At 34.5% G+C, this 17,475-nt stretch overlaps 1 protein-coding gene across 1 annotated transcript in view; it reads left to right on the top strand.

Moving 5' to 3' along the window:
• The first annotated feature begins 1,437 nt into the window (after positions 1–1,437).
• The window catches only part of LOC132696591 (neuroligin-4, Y-linked-like), a 331,275-nt gene continuing 315,237 nt past the window's right edge, over positions 1,438–17,475 (top strand). Inside the window, exon 1 of the mRNA XM_060661512.1 lies at positions 1,438–1,625. The gene's annotated coding sequence lies outside the window, so the exon portion shown is untranslated. The remainder of the gene's footprint in view (positions 1,626–17,475) is intronic.

Genomic DNA, 17,475 nt, shown 5'->3' with positions numbered 1-17,475 from the left:
TTTATTTTACTTTTAACTAACGGTATCTCACTTGTCTTTAAATATACAGTTTCCGCAATAGTAGAGCTGTTTATTTTTTTTGTTTGTTTATGGGAAACGTAATGATTTTTTACGAAAAATTCAGTATTTACTATAAGTTGTCATATACATTTTTTTCAATGAAACACCCCCCTATCATAGTTTATTTTGATTGGGAGCGCCACATAATATGGGAAAGTATTGAATTAATTAATCATTCAATTTATCATTTTTGTTGTATTATTTGATTTGTAATGTTATCGACAAAACTTTTTTGGAATGCTAAAAACATATTTAATTTGCATATTAAATATTAATAAAACATATTAAATAAAAATGCTTCATTCAATTCAATTCAATTTTTCAAACTCATTTTATTGGATGTTAAGTAATTTAAGTATAGTTCATTTAAATAATTTGTTAATAGTTAGGTTGGAAAATAAGAAATCAAGGGTTCAAGAGGTGGACTGCGAGATGTTCTTGAAAAATCAAATTTTTTGATTTTAACGTCTAAGATTACATCACATTTACTTTTCAAGTTGTTTCAAAGGTTTGTGGGTTTGTAAATGTAAAATGGGTTTCTCCATTAGGATCGTTAATAATTAACGTAAAGTATAATTATATATAGTATACCATTTAAATTTTCGATGTTAGTACCACCGCCTATAATTTTTTATACACAATTCAATGCTTTAAACGGTCGCTATGGATCTATGAGTTTCTGATTATTTTCCTTTTTTTGTGTTTGTTTTTTATATTTTTATTTAGCTTCATATAATGGACATAATTTTAAGTAATTTAAAATAAGGTCCCTTCAATGGAATCATGTACTACTGGATGTCTTCCTAATTTAATTAATATTGATTTTAATATGCCCGTTAGTTCGGCGTTAAAGTCGACGCTCAACAACGGACAGGTCTAGGGTTCGATCCTCGGTAACGAAAAAAAAGATGTAGAAGTATTCTCCATATCTAACACATAATTAGCCATTGCTCTTAATATGCCCATTAGCTCGACGTTAAAATCGTCGTCGAACAAAGGACGAATCCTGGGTTCGATACTCGGTAGCGAAAAAAAAGGTGAGTCATCACGGTCTTTTGAGGTTATGTTCGTCCGAACTTTCTACAATGGGCACCGGGGTCGGAGCACAGCCTAGAAGGATCGGCCCCCCCGCGGTGGGCGAATGGGGCGATTGTGTTTTGAGGTTATGTTCGTCTGAATATTATCCCAAAGTCGTTGATTATCACGCACTTTTCCCTTCAGTGGGCACCTTCTTCGTAGTCCCTACGTCCACCAGGCCGTATCTCGATGCACGATGGTATATAGACTTCGACGCTCTTCCGTTCGCCGCGGGGATCGATGCCGTTGCACGACCCGACGCCCATCGTCGTCGTCAGTGGCGCGATAGACGCCGTTGGAGTCACTCTGTTTGGGGAGGCGCGAACCCTCAACCCTTCAGCGTCTACGAAGAGTTCGTGCATATATTCGCGAGATACTTTCGATAAGTTGTGTTGTGTTTGGAGAGTTGTTTCCGATCTTGGTGGAGTTGTATTGGATTTTCCTATCGCAAATGACGAATATCTGAGGTCGTTGAGGATATGATATAAGTAAGTTTAGTTGTAGTTATACCAGGTATTTTTTAAAAAGTCGCTTGTCGCCTATCGGTTTTACAAAATCAAGGAATCTGAGGAGTTCAATAAATGAGACATTACTATTACTGCATATAATAGAAGAAGTGAATTAAAGAAAATAGCTAATTAAAACTTAGAAAAGCTCTGCTGTTTTGGATCAAAGTTCTCTAAAATGTTTGAGGAATCTCTCTTCTCCCATTCACAATTATTCCACTGGTGAATGTATGAAATTATCTGGATATCCACCATTGACTAATTTATAGCTAATAGAAGAAATTAGGATGTCTATAAAATAAGGGAATGAATAAAAATTAAATGAAATTGTATGGATGTAATTTGCAAATTTGATTTAACGTTTATAATTCACGAAATCATAAAGATAATGTGGAAAACAAAAATACAAATTTTGTCCAAAATGTCCAACAAAAGATTTTTTTTGCATTTTTCTATTTGCGAAGGTAAACTTTGGCTTCAAATAAAATATGCGTATTTTTCATTTTTTCACGTCGACCGAAATGCGGACTAATCGAAATAATCTATCAATATTTTTTTTACCCTTTTTTGCACGCGCTATTTACAGAATAAATGAAAATTCAGCACTTCGCCGCGATATCTCGATGATTGGCATTTTCCCCTTATTTACTCAGCATATTATCTCCTGCTGCAATAATTTTGCACTGAAAATGCATACGAAACGAAGCTTTTTATGCATGCGTGCAAGCGATTTTTGCTCCAAAGGTTAGTTGATTTTGCGTTTGTTTATCTTCAAATATTTAATACTGTTTCATCATCGGTAGCTGTATTTTCGCTAGTTACTGTTAAGTCCGTGCAAGTCCAAAATTATAGCGTGGTTTTTTAATTTTCAAACCAAACCAATCAATCAAACCAAAATACTTTCATTCCACTTTTTAGATTGAGGAAAAAGTTCTTTTTCAATGTATCCACCATGCGAAACTTTTACAACACCAAGAATCAAAAAAACAAACCCTTTGTTCGTAAATGAAAACAAATTATTTTTTTTAGTCACGAAAGACAAAGTAGTGTTGAGGTGTTTGAAATGCTTGAAGGTGTCATTAGTTTTGCTTCGCCAATGCGCTGTTTCATAATTTCTATTATGATATAAATTGATTTACTCAACTCACAAAGTAAGAAATTAATTAGGTGTGAGTAGCGTCAAGCAAAAAGCTCGGTTTACCCTTCCTCCGAGGAAAGGCACTATTATTCGCGCGCCAGCGCTGTTGGCAAGTTATCTGACGGTATTATAGTTTTTCGGGTTTGCTTATCATAAAGGTGTCGGAGACGTCGGTTCGTATTCGGCTGCGGAAGTTTGAGACGTTTTTAACACGTCTAATGGTCCCAGAGTTTTGATGGCCCTGCATTATTTATATCTAAAGCTCGAGAATGGGAAACTTTCCTAGTGAAACTTCGAAGAGAAGTGTACTAAACTATCATCGACAAAGGCGTTGTAAAGGGTTTTTTAAAGACGATGCCGCCAACAGAAGTTCGATATTATGATGCTATTATTGGGGTTCTTTTGTTTAGGTTACATTAAATCTGAAATATCATTTAATTTATCATCCATTTGGAAATCTGGTTATTAAGGTGGCCGCTGTGGATAAACATCTAGGTCAGGGAAGTATGGGAAGGTTACTTCATAGAGTCACATTTTTCCAAGAATAGCATTATTATCATTATTCAAGAGTTCTTCTATATAATTTGTGTCAAATTCAAACCCAGAATGCATAAAACATGTTTTTTTATTCTGAAAGGAACACTTAATTCAAAAGGGCAAAATTTTACATTTCTTTCTCGTTACCAGTTGTTCTCTGTTTTCAATACTTTGTTTTCAGTGATTATTTTATTTTTTTAAATTTTCTACTGCTTTAAATGGGGGCACAAACTTAAACCAAAACTAAACTTTCACACACAAACACAGTCATACATAACAGCTCAAATCACCCTTATACACACATTTCACTCTTTTATACACATACTTCTTAATACGCCATTCTCAACAGAAATTTACAACAAAGAACTTAATATCATTGAACAAATTGCACTGAACAACGGCTACAATCCCTCAATTATTGATAAAATTATAAATAAAAAACAAGTCCGGACAACAGTAAACTCTATTTATCTGAAACATAATACAGAACACGAACAATTTTAAACAAATACGTACATAGGAGAACTCAGGGAAAAAGTTTCAAAACATTTGTCAAAATGTGGTTTAAAAATAGCTTTCAGAACTAACAACACTATAGGAAATTTTTTAAAAAGCAATAAAAAGAAATTTCCAAAATCTCAAAAATCAGGTGTCTACAGGTTGAAATGTTGATTCTGTCTTAAAATTTGTATTTGACAAACAGGTAGATCCTTCTAAAGACGCATTAACGAACATAAAAGAGCGTTTAAAAACAATAGTCCAGATTTTAATTATGATATTGATTTTAATATTTTACGTACAGCCGCAAAAAGTACAAAATTAAATTTATTGGAAGCCATGGAGATTAAGAAAATGAGACATTCAAATGTATTGCTTAACGATCAATTGGATTTAAATACATACCTCTTCTTTATTGAACTTAAATTCTCACAACAACATTAATTAAGGTTTTCTTGTCATTTTTATATAGTAGCAGGTAGTTTGTAAATATTACATTTGATAAAGACACGGTGTTGTCGAAACAATTATCTTGTGAAAATATATAATTTCCTGAAAATCTGAACCTTTAGTTCTTATTTATTTTATTAAATGGATTTTCATCAAGTAAAAGCCACCTCAGTTCAATTAATGAATGTATCCTTGTTATTTTGCGAAAATGTACCCAAAAACTAACGGTCGTAGAAAAAGTATAGTATGCAACACGTTCGATAAACTTTTTAAGTCACTCGTTTATTAAGCACTCGCTCCGCTCGTGTCAAATAAACTCGTGAGTCAAATGCCCTTTACCGCACTTGTTGCACAATATACTGTAGTTCATTGGATTTAATAATGAAAAGAACACCTACCGTACTCCAGAGGGTAAGGTCTGAATAAATAATTAAAAACATATCAATCAAATACTTGCGCCTCCAAGATTTCACATAAGAAAAGAGTTCCGCAAGTTATTCCGTGTGCCTATCGTAATAGATCTCGCGGTTTCAATTCGCCCGCGAATTATTTATCAATTCTCGAACAAAATTGGAAATCTCCTGCTCGCGAAAAAACGAGACGAACGTTTTTCGGCGATTGATGTGTTCGCGTATGAGCGTGTGTGTGTGTATCGCCCGGAATTGAACGGGAGAGACGGGTCTCAATTCCCAAATCTAATTCCGAGACCGTTATACGAGAAATATGACCGCGTATATGCATGCGACCGTCACGGTACGACGTCTTTAAAGCGAGATGTAAATCTCGAGAACGATTCCGGGGGTATAAATGAAATAAAACCACGCGGTGTGTTTGTACGGACGATGCACCACGCCCGGGGGCGACGATTAAGCGTAATCGCGAAAATGATTTTCCGCCGGCAAATCGAATAACCTTTTTTTAACACTTATTTCACCAAATAATAAATACATGTAAAAAATATATCAAATGCACATTGAATTTGAAAAATTTGTGCTTGCATTTGTTCAGTCGAACGCAACTTACCTTACTAATTATGACTAAGTTCATATTAATATTCGATTTGAATACTTAAATAAAAATTATTAAATTACATTGTTATTAAATTTATTACCACTTAATTTTATTCACATTTGTACTATTTACAAAACTTGTGTATTATTTCTGCGTGGGTTGTTGCCGAGTCGAACTTGCTAATCATCGTGTTGGCTGACTTCTCAGCTTTACTGTACCTGCTTATATATTGATTGAGGGGGGCGGAGCTAAATGAGGGGCATAAACATAATATCGCTTATAGATTTCTATCAGCTCTCTGATTGGCAGAAGAATTGAGTGTATGCAAGAATTTTAGTTTTATCGAATAAAATTTTATGTCCGGTTTCATGATTGTGTTCAGCAACTGCTGATGAGTTTATTTGTATTAGTCTTAAAGCTCTTTCTTATTTTTTGAGCCTAGTTGATATTTTTCGTCCGGTCTTTCCAATGTAATCTTTGCCGCCTATGCGTGGAATCCTGTAAACTCCTGGCATCTCAAATAGAATTTGATCTTTGAAGGATCGAATGCATTGAGAGCTTTTTGGACTAGTTTTGTCGTTTAGAACTTTTGATATGCGATCAATAAAGTTTTGAATGTAAGGAAAGACAACAGTGGCAAGTGTGGGATTGCTTTCGGGCTCATTGTTATTGGAAGGTTGTGGTGAAGTGTGTTTTGTGATGGAACGCTTAATATCTTTAATATGGCAATTATTAAGAGAAGAACAGAGGTAAAGTCTTTTAATTCTGGGTTCAGTGACTCGGGCTGAGATAGTTTTACAGCTATATAAATAAGAGAGTTGATAACCGATGATTTTGATTTGATTTCCTGTTGATAAGAATATCTAAGGTTGGGAGGTTATTATAAGTTTCTAATTCAATGGCAAAACGTATGTTAGGGTGTATAGAGTTTAATTGTCTAAGAAAATCTACTAGGGATAATTTTGGTTTTAGATGGAAGGTGTTGATGGAGAACCCATAGCCGTTCCCGACGTATGTTCAAAAATTTGACCGTTGTAAGAAAAATATTTTCCAGAAAACATTTTTCAATTAAGATCAGAAGGTTTGGTTCCAGATTCTCAGATTTTATTACATCTGAAATGATGTTGAGAGTTTCAGGAATAGGAACTTTAGTCGAAACTTACCAGAATATCTTGTGTATCTAATGTAATGCTTTTTATTTGTTCAATATCCTGGTTCGTGGAGTCCGTAGAGACGATAAATTTTGAGGTGCCGACACGTTTTCACGTATTCTTATCGAGAAGAAGCTTTAATAACTTAAGGTTACGTTTCATAGATGACGTAGGATCTTTTTTAAGTTGACCATGTGATCCATCTGTAAGAATATCTTTAATCTTTTCTTGATATTCATTCTACCTACAAAAATCAGAGAGTCGATAGAAATCTATAAGCAACCAATAATCTTAACCGCGACTCAGGTCTTTACCTGTCGCCAATATGGGAATAAATCATCATTTAGCTTCGCTCCCCTCAAACAATATATAAGCAGGTACCCAGTAAAATGTGAACCAGTTTCAGTTAAGCTCCGAAGAAGCCCACAGGATGATTGGCGAAACATTAGCAAGACTGCTTCAACAAAAACCTTCGCAGGAGGAATCCAGAAGTTTTGTAAATAGTATTACAGTTGTCTGTGGAAGTTTCTTTGAAAAATCGATTCACAGTTAATTGATCACATCCAGAGTATCATAGTCAACACTAAACAACCAGCAGTCAACAAGTTTCTTAATTTTTGTATATTCCATATTTTGCAAATACACTGGAAGGGGGCTGCAAACAGAAGGCTCCGCCCCTCTGAGGAAAATTTCACCCTCGGTACTGCCACGGCCTGATTTGATACACATTTGGTTTTTACTGAAGGGTTGATTGTTTCTTTTCGAATTTTGTTAAGACATAATAGTCTGATGACTATCTTAATGTAGATTTTGTCAATACATAACACTTTCGCTTCAGTAAACAATACTTTAGAGGGATGTTGTTTTTGAATGATATTATTTTCACAACTCGCTTCTGGCTAATTGCTAGCGGTTGAAGAGCCTTATTCGCTGCAGCACCCCAAACACAAATACCATAAGGTAAAATTTATTCTACTAAAGAAACAAATATACAAATATGCTAATGAATAACTTGCGAATTTTCACAGTGAAGTTAAATATTTCAGAGAATGTAATTACTCTGTTTCATAGACTGAAAACATCTGACTTGCGACAATGCTTCATAAAGCTGACGTTTTGAATTGACAGTGGCGTAGGGGATAGAACAATATTTTTTAGATCACAAAGAGGAAGAAACATACTTTCTAGCTTTAAATATTTGTCTCAATTAGCTTTTATCACTTGTCCTACCTCGCATTTGGTGCCAACTTGAAAACTTACAATTATAAATTTCAAATTTTGGATACGTCTTTCTAATTTGTAGTATCACGTCTTATAACCCGATCAAGTATTCGTTCTGCCGTCGAAACGCAAACAGTCAACCGAAAACAAGCCTCTGTTCCGATTTCGCCTTTACGTTTTATCAAAATTATTTCCCCCTTAGGTTAACAAAGTTATTAATTCCATTAGTGTAACGTTATTATGCAATATATTACGGCAATCTCTCGAATAAAGGGCGTTTTGACTTCCCGGCTGGCCTTTTGAGCTAGATGATTATAATAAGCGTATTTCAGAGCACCGACCATCTCTATAAAAATGCTAGTAAGATGAAAATTTAGGGCAGAGCTCGAATGGCTTCGACGTCAAATAAGGGGCAGGTAAAATACGGAATCAACCCCTTGCGTTTTTTGCGTTCGACAAATATATAAAAATAAAATTTGAAATTGTCGACGCGACAATCGATTGGCCAGCCCAGAGATTTCAAAGAAGTTAAAAAAGAAATTTTTAGAAAATTCTGCTCTCTTCACCAAATAGTTTTCCCGCACAATTAATATCGACCAAACACTTCACAAGTTGGAATCTATAAGAAAACAACTTTCTCGTCTCTCTCGGGCTTTTGTACAACACGTTACCCGTGGAAAATCTCATTAAAAAGTTGTTTCTAAATCTTTTAATAATGTCGGCAACGGATAGTTTTTCGTAGACGTATCAATTTCCTAAATATTTTTAAAACCACATCATTAGCAAAATTCGATTTTCACAACTAAACCGATTTAAAAGAACACAGATTTCACATCCGACAACCAACCGTCTTACTTAAACAATCATCCAGAAAACCAACCTTTCGAAATATTTCTATAAATCTCTGCCATTGTTAAGGGGCCTTGCAAGTCTTAGACTTCATCATTCTACGAAAATGCAGCCGGCCGGCTCCGATTTTTTAACCACTCTCTTGGCAAAATTTAATTGAATATCGGGTTCCTTAGAGGATGACTTGGTAAAGAAAACTTCTATCAAGCCTTCGCATGTTATAATGGCGCCATTTTTACGCTTCCGCTTTTTCCGATTTGATTTGAAAGTGAAAATTCGTAGTTTTCGAGTCGCTTCTTTTATTTACTTGTGTCTATCGATATAAAAGTTTCCAATTACAAAATTACGTTTTAAAAATATTTGAATACCTTTCGAACAAATGCAAACAACGTGCTGTGACACTTTCTGAACCAAAATAATTACGCCTCCTGGCTGTAGCGCTGGAACATGGTTTCAACAATTTTTTTTGGTCGATGAGCTTACCCAGAATATTTTCATTGTTCAGAATTTTCATCAATGATTAGGAAAAATATAAAAACATAAAACTCTAAAAATCCTGAAAACATTATGGACGGCGATGTCAGATGGAGTTAGATGGATTCAACATATCGTTGACTTTTTATGGCAAAACAGCATATGCAAAGATGGTTACAGTCTACAAAACCATTAAACCCAAATTGACCCATCCCTTACGGTAAGAAATTTATAAATTAATATTTAATTTCAACCAATGCTTTCCAGCTTGGATTTCGTGCACCCTGTATGGTAGGCGAATACAATAAATGCAAAAATTATAGCTCTCGAGGCGCCCTAAAAGGACGTGCAAACCAGGCGGCGCGGTTTGTCATATATGTTTTTAGTTTTTTGCTCATAACCGCGACACCCTGTATATATTTCTATCAACTGTATTGTAGTGCTATTGTCCCAAATCTCGCGCGTCTTCTGGGTAAAGATATTTTCAATCGGGCGTACCGTTTTTCAAAAATTATTTTGTTTTCCGCCCCGAAAAAACTAAACTTTTTAAAAAATTGTTCGAAACTTCCGATCCCGCTCAGTTGAATAGATTGCATCCGTGAATGAAACTCTTAATTTCTGCCGAATTTCAACTCGATAGGTCAAAATTTCGTTCACTTACTTTGTTCACAAGCGATCGTTCTAGTAGAAAAACCCTAACAACCCACAAAATGGCTGCCGATACTTGATATTTTGCGAGTCGCTATGCACTGCCTAGTCCGAGTGTGGAGGAAAATTTGAAGCCCGTAGTTACAAGCGTTCGTATGTTACACTTCAACCAGAAATATAGTGCTTTTACAACACCTTTACCGTAAACATTCCATGGCCGTGCTAGGAATTTATCTACCTACACTAACAAGCAGGATATAAGTGTTTTCAATCTTTTTCGCCTAGCAGTTCTTGAACCGTGTATAAAAGAATTAGTACAAAGTAATAAAATATTAAATATATTAATAATAAATCATTAGTCACTTAAAAAAGCATCACTATCATTATTATCGTCACCTAGTTCAATGATCAACTTCGCCACTAATCGTTCTCGATAAATATTTTCTTCTTTTATTACTCGTTTTTCACAGTTAGAACGGCTTTGTACCGATTTTTTAGCTACCTCTTGCTGAATTACGTTTATGGTTAAATATACAATGATACGAGGGTAGGTAATTTCAAGATTTCATGTCCGTTTTGTCCAACACAATAACAGTATTTGGCAATAGTATTGGCAACAATTTATACTCAAACCACTCCTCAAATATTTCGCGCGAAGTACTACTTTTCTCTTGGCTGTCCCACCAGCAACAACTTTTCTTGCAGTTGACTTCGGAACTTTGGTAATGTCAGTTGTTTTTATTGCTGCTTCTACTTCTCCTCCTGAATTTCTTATAAAATTGTAAATATTCAAAACAATTTGTTTTGCATTCGAAGACAAATGGATCCGTTTTTTTGTTTGCTGAGGTTGTTCGTCTTCTAAATTGTCGTTAAGTTCGACTACCATCTCCACTTCGCCTTCAAATTCTGCGTTGTTTTCCATGCCTCTTTTTAATAGGGGACCATCTGCTTCATTCCACGGTCTCCACATTTTAAAGTGTCAAAAAACAGAAGAAACCTTGAAAAAATGTTTAATTTTAAGGTTCTAATAAATATTTATGACGTACCTTTATCTACCGCGAATGACTATAGCCTAAAAAAGACTGTTGCTGTTTACAAATCGAAGAATTATGTAGAAGAGACAAAAATACAAGAAGAAGAATGTTGTTAATCGGCAGGCACGCAAGACAAACTCATCTGTAACATAAATAGAGTACAGGTACTTAACCTTACCCTTTGAAAACTGGAAGCTTCACTGTCAAATGCCTCCTTAATATTTACGAACATATTGCAATTTAGATTAAACTCTTAAGAACGGCATATATGACCTGATTTTAAAATAAACGCTTCTACTTATTGGAAAATACCCGGCAACAGGAAAGGAAAATCTATTTAAAGCCAATTGAATTAGCTGTTTTAGAATAAAGATATAAGAAAGAAAACGAAAACCAACCAACAGATGGAGTTAAATTCCTAAGAGAAAAACGAAAAACACAAATACCAACAAATTCCTTAGATAAAGAATATTCTGCTCATGGAGAATTGTAGAATATAACAATCGGGTTCGAATTGCAACAAAAGGCCAACATATCACCACAAAATATATGAAGTAGGTTCTACGGAATGTCCTGCATGGTTTTCTAGATCCTTCCTCTAGGAAAAAATGTGAACCAAAAATTTCTAGCTTAAGTAATATTACGAGCCGCTGCTGGTCGAAAAGTTATCCCAAACGGAATCGATGTTGAACAAGATTCAACGATTGTATTCTGCACATCGCTTAGGTTATACTGTTCGTTATTAAACGAGCATTGTGTTTCTGATGGTTAAGTTACGAGATTGGAAACCGGGCACGTCTACTGGGTGAAGTTAGCGACGTTCGACTGCAGTCGTCGGCGAGTTTAAAATGGTTATCGACAGATTCGAGTGCGATGTTAATTAAGTTTGAACTTAACGATGTTATTGTGTCGTGACGTCAATTTTTAGCTTTCCGGCGGACGTCTCGTAGCGAAACTCTGTCTCGCTTTTAATGTTAAAGGTGAATATTGGAACGCGAAGCTCAAATTTTGGGTGCTAATTAAGATATCGGATACGCAAAACTAAGCTTTTATGAGAAAAGAGACAAATTAGAATTTGTTGTATTCTCGTTATCTTTTCAATTGGCCAGTTCGTGCATGATGGTGAAGCAAATTGAATTCGTCCTAATAGAATTACAATTATTCTATTAATAAAAGCTAATTATGTCGGGGTCATGGAAGATAATGAATAAATATTATTAACATACGATTTAAATACAGCATGAGAAAAACTGTAATAATAATAATAGCTACAAGACTGGAGAATTGTAGCACTAGATGTCCCATCTCTAAGTCGAATATCAGAAGTTGCATAAATAACAACAATTTCTCCATTAAGGGTATTCAAAAAGAATTGTTATTAAACCTATAATAATAATACTAATAATACAGCAATAAGGAGCCCGTACCAATGTGATTAGTTTTTGTATTATTTCACTAATTTGAAACATGCTTTTTGGATTATTGGTTTAAGGTTATTAGAGACATATGTTTACGGTTGTATTTAATAAATGTAAAACATTAAGGTATATTGTGAAGTTATTTTAAAAAAAGCAAGGGGATGATCTCTTAAGAGATCCAGAAGCATACAATCCTCTTCGGGACAAGAAATTTAAGGTCGACCAGAACCCTCCTTTCTTTTCAAGAACCCCTTTTGTTCCCAATGTTTTCTTAATTTCTAGAAACGTTCTCATATCTGCCATAAAATTGTGCTAGGACAAGAATCGACCACCGCTGTTCAATTTTTGCTAATAATTATGCATTTACAATTAATGCTTTAAAATATTTGATTTTTGGATGTATATGTATATATGTGTATAAAAGTTGGTAATACTTATCTTGAAGGTGGATAACAATATGTTAAAGTAAACAACATAAATTGTGACCTAAGAGCTAATAATTATAAGATTTTAGGAAGGTCGGTTCTCGGGCCACTGTTGTACTCCACATATAGTACGACCACCCACCTATCGGACGACTAATTAAAAATGCTTATCCCTTATATTCATCACGGACAATTGTCATTGATCATTGATTATCAGCTACCGAGTCACTAAACCTACAATTAAAACACCTTACATCCGCTCTTCTCTCTAATAATTTTCACATTAGAGATATTTAGCGTCCCATCACAAAACACACTTTACCCCAAATTACAGATCAAAAGTTTTTAAGGAATATAAGGTCAAAACCCGATTTACCACTCGTCCAAAACTCCTAACACCTTCCAGTTTACAGCTTTCCATGCGATAAAACTAAAATCCGACAATCTATAGAAATCTGAAAGCAATCAAACAAATTTAACCGAGAGACACTTTTCACCAATATACAGGCTTCTCCTTTAACTGCGCCTCCCTCAGAGTAAAATGCAAGCCAGTTTCAGTGAGGCTCTGAAGAAGCTAATATGATGATTGGAGAAACGTCAGCAAGTTCCATCATCGATAACTGACGCAAGATAATATATATAAAGATAAATATCTAGAATATTGAAAAATATTTAGAAATTGCTACTAGAACTATAATAAGGTAATATGGCTCCATTAAAAATGGGTTCAGAACACCTTAATCCACTGCCTATAGTCTTAAAAAGTCAAAAGGAATATTATAATTTTGGTAAACATTTCAAAAGTTGCTACATGTATGTTTAGTTAAGTGTTTACTATTATCATTCGTGTATTTGTAACTAGATATTTAGCAGTGATCAATAACACTTCGTGCGAATATTTTGTAATTTTCTAATTTTCGAGGTTACAGCTTAACCCGCTGTTTGAAGAATTTGAAGTAAAGGCCTTTATTTTAAAAACAAAAAACAAAACAGTTTGTAGCTATCCAGATAATTGTTAATGCCCTGAAAATGTAATTCCGTGACGCATCGATATTGCGTTGGACTTCTAAATATCTAAACGAAACAAAAGCTGCGCTTTGCTCAGAATAAAACGAGCACCACGAATAAATACCGGATTTGCCCTTCCGATGTTTTTTTTTATTCGCAGTTTTTAAAGCCAACATAATCAGGCCCCGCGCGTTCGATAATTTTTTTGTCCCTTTTATCTCAAAAATTGGAACGAAAGGAGGAACGTTTCGGTTTATTCTGCGCCCCGACGTAAAAAACTTTTTGCTTCACACGAGAGCGAGCTGCCACGGATCATTACCTCTTTAAAAACTGGATGTTTTTATGGAAAACGCGTACGGCAGCTTGTGGATGTAAAGTTCGAGGGCCGTGAAAATGCGTATATATAATAGGAGAGGGCACGTTAAAGGCAAACACGTCGCGATAAGTTTTTCTCCCTCCGCGAAAAATTAACTTATTTTTTGGTTAAAAAATCGATGGATGTTAATGCTCGCGTGACCCATTGTGGCGAAACTTTCAGGTTTAACAAAGCGTAATATCATGTTGCATAAGAAATCTACAATGGCTATGTTATTTATTATTAAAAGAAGAAACGGTTGTACTATTAGGTTTCCCATACAAAGCTCTGTATAATCGACTCTGTATAACGAATTTCTCATTCTCTATACCGAAAGAAAAAGGGCACATCAGGTAACAAAGGAATGCAGGCCGACTTGTAATTAATAGAGTCTCTTACCTTGTCGGAATTCCATAATCTGATAATTAAATTACCGAGATCCTGGTCGTCCTAAGTGTTTTTCTCATAATAAGCGATTATGTTAATGCCTTAATCGGTATATATAAAAGCACACTATTGTTTCAATCAGTTCTAATTCGAATTAATGAATACGGCGAGCATGGAAAGGGAAAAATTTTATCTCTAGATGATAAAGTTGCTTATATTCGGGAGATGGAACGGGGAGAAAAGAAAAGTGATGTGGGACGTCGATACAGACTCACGCCGTCGACTGTATCCACGATTTGGAGGTGCAAAGGAAAAATAATTCAGGCAGTTCTGGTAAAAAATGAAGAAAGCCAAAATTTGAAGCTTTGGATGGGGCAATGTTGCAGTGGATTCAACAGCGTCTTAAAAACGTACCACTCTCTGGACCCCACGATCTTTAAAGGTTCATGAAACTCATGACTAAAATGGCGTTCATCAAGTTTGTTGCATAACATACAATTTTATACTGCCTTAACTAAAAATGGTCGTAGAAATAGTACAGTATGCTATACTTTGATGCATTTTTTCAGTCAGTCAAAATGTGACGTTAATTTAACTTGTTTCATAATATATCATATAATTCACGCATTAAATCGTACACGTGGGCGTATATAGTCCAATAATCCAGGTAAAATGAATTAGGAGATTCTTCCCGGTTTATAATTCAAATAAACGCAGTAATGTGCAAGATGTCATCCAGTTTTTGACATTTTGCCGGGCCGTCTCTTTTATTATTAGAATTATGAGATTGGGATTTTTAAAATCCAGTACTTCTTCTTAACAAAAGCAAGAAATTTAAATTAAATTAAAAAAGCAAGAAATTTAAATTAAATTAAATTTAACTTGTCAAAAGTTATACGGATAGGTCTTCACGTTCTATTACAATTTTAATAATTTTTTTAATTTTTTGGTTGGGCGGAGAAGACTTCATTATTATTATATTGTCGCTGCAATATCACTGATGATGTTTTATTCATTTGTTTGAAGCATTGCCATAACTAATAATGCAAATTGTAATAAATCTACAACCATTACAGTAAATAAATAAATATACTTTTCAATGTAAATAAGCTGCATAGAATAATTACTATAAAATTACCAGTATTTTTGAGAATAAGAGACACTGCTGGCGCCCTCTAACGGCTACGTGCACAATATTTTTCTCCTCTGAACAAGCCCATATTACGAATTTTCGATATTTTTGGATTCCTTGGTTAAAATAAAGGTCACTTTCTTAAGAAATTCCTAATGTAATTTTGCTTAGTTTATGCAGAAATTGAGGTTATGTTTTTTGTTTTCATATTTTGATTGCCCCATATAAGATTCTGATCCAGGTATTGCAACGAAAATTTAACCACATACTAAGGAGATGATATGCTACTCAATCAGTTTGACAGATGCGCCGCCGCTGTTACAGTGTGTCCCAAGCACATAGTGCCTTTTTGGCGAATTCAATCTCACATTTAAATCTCAACATTTTTATTATTCTGTTATACTATTATTATACTATTTTATTATATTCTTATTCTGATATCAATTATAGGACAAAAAATAAAGTAAGTTTTTAATTAATCTTATATTTAAATTTTACTTACTTTGTGAGATATTCGAGGTTTCATCATCATCTCCTTAGTCTGTGGTTAGATTTTCGTTGAAATTAGTAGCGCCACAATACAATTTTATATGGGGCCACTAAAATACGGAAAAAAAAACACATAACCTCAATTTCTGCCTAAACTATGCAAAATTCGAATATTAATTTCTTAAGAAAGTGACCATTATTTTAACCATGGATCCCAAAAATGTTGAAATATACAGGGTATTCCATTTAAATTAACAAATCAAAGGGGACACTTTTGTACATATCTTTTTTTCGTATCTCCTATGGATTTCCAGATCTTATAGTGGGTCGTTTTATTTGGCATCTTTCTTGCTATTTCTAATTCGTCGGTTTCTTTCTGTTGAGCCATTAATATTATATTTTAGGCTTAGTTAGTTTCACCTGAATTTTCGATTGTAAATAAGTGTAAGTTCCCATTAGACTACATTTTGCATGAGCTCTAGCATGTATAATTTATAGCTTGGTATACCAAACTTTATTATTATTGTATCATGGTATTAATTGTATCAATTCTACTTTGAGAGTTGAAATTCTTACGTCTCGTCCCGAAGGAAAACGGATATTATGCCTTGCCCAGCGCGTGTTTGAATTAAACAAGAACAGGGGTTACTATTTCTCTAAAATAGAGAAAAACGGGTTCATTTCGGCGCGATCCTAACTTGAAGCAAAAAAATATTCCCCGAGGCGCGTACACAAAAAAACCAAACACACCCTCTTATCTCGCAAAGCCGCAAGTCCATGTTTGTGATCCATAGTTAGATAAAAGGGTGGGTTTTTTTGGGTCGGAATCGGAATCCTTTATCTGGAACATAAAGGCGCATATAAATTGTTACCAACACGTTTGGATTTTTCAATTTATTTAAAGGGGAGTGAATGAAGCATATTACCTATCTTCGCGGGAGATTATGGCGGAGTTTTTATTATAGTACAATCAGGGGTTTGGAGATGTTTTTTTCTTATTAGACTGCGATGGAAACTATTAGTGTAGTCTGCCAATGAGGACCGATGTTGTTTTCCAACATTTTTTTTTTCAATTTTCAAAAAGTACTCTCAAATACTATTTATTACACAGGCTAACATCCTTTTTGGTGCCTGCCATATTTCAACTGTTACTGGTTAATTTTTGTGTGCGTTAATATCTGAAGGAGCATCCAGATTTTGTCTATCTGATCTATCTATATTTGTATCACTGTTGTATTGCTATTGCCCTTTGAAAAAAAACACATGGATTTAAGTATTTATTATAAAAACTACCTTTACATATCTTATATATATTTTTATCACTTATAACATGAAATTGAATTCTCCAGCAGCGGTCGGCCATCATGTGACTATCCCATCTTCCTTGATAACGATCTTCCATAGTTTTAATGTCCTGTTCCTCACTACTACTACATAAGTTTTCAGAAATGCGATCTATGTGCCCAATAATTCTCTGCTTTACGATTACCAAAAAAATATTGTAATGCTTAAACAAATGAACACCAAGCGCTGGCTTCAGACTAGTTCATTGATGTGCTGATATGGTGAAGTAAGATTTTCTCTTCCGAAGCCAAAGGCTCGTTGAT

Source organism: Cylas formicarius, unplaced genomic scaffold (assembly GCF_029955315.1).
Source record: "Cylas formicarius isolate icCylForm1 unplaced genomic scaffold, icCylForm1.1 PGA_scaffold_1__22_contigs__length_36826433, whole genome shotgun sequence".
Taxonomy (NCBI): domain Eukaryota; kingdom Metazoa; phylum Arthropoda; class Insecta; order Coleoptera; family Brentidae; genus Cylas; species Cylas formicarius.
Note: the sequence above shows the minus strand (reverse complement) of the source record. Positions and strands in the feature narration are given on the sequence as shown.